Genomic DNA, 773 nt, shown 5'->3' on the forward strand with positions numbered 1-773 from the left:
GCTGTTGCAGATTTAATTTAATTGAGCGGTACACCAGCGTTTAGTATGCAATTTTTTCATAAGAAAACATGAAATTGTCTTCTCTGTTCCAGTTTCCTAAGAACTTGTTTCGTTAAACTCGTAACAATGTGCTTACGACATATATACATACTCTTATATATAATATAATCTATATTTATATTCAAGTATGGAAAGAATTGGTTTAAAATCCATTAAATTCTTTTTCACACACACAAAAACAAGACAATAATCAAAAAATTCTGCGAAGTTAATTAACAAATCTTTTAAATAATCAATAAAATTATAAAATTAAATTTTATTTAATTTATATATTAATAAATATAATGATGTATTAAACAGAAGGCTTTAGTAATATTGTTTAAAAAAGCACAATGAAATACTGGGATCTACCTATAAAACAAAATATATTGTGCTGTCCTTGAAGAAACTTTCATATTCGAATCCGCATAAAAGTTAAGATATTGGTAAAGCTTATTATCATCACAAATCATATAGTTTTATAAAAGTCATTGAAGTCGTAAAAGTTGCTATCATATTCTAACCTGGACTTAAATTAAACTTCACATTAAAACCTTATCCTAAACCTTATATTCTTTGAAATATAATTTGGGTCGTAATCATATCTCATATATTTTTATAAAAGTCATTGACATCATGAAATACGCTATTATATTCTAACCTGAACTTAAATTTAACCTCACATTAAAACCTTATCCTAAACCTTATATCTTTTGAAATATCATTGAAGTCAA

This window comes from Teleopsis dalmanni, chromosome 1 (assembly GCF_002237135.1).
Source record: "Teleopsis dalmanni isolate 2A chromosome 1, ASM223713v2, whole genome shotgun sequence".
Taxonomy (NCBI): domain Eukaryota; kingdom Metazoa; phylum Arthropoda; class Insecta; order Diptera; family Diopsidae; genus Teleopsis; species Teleopsis dalmanni.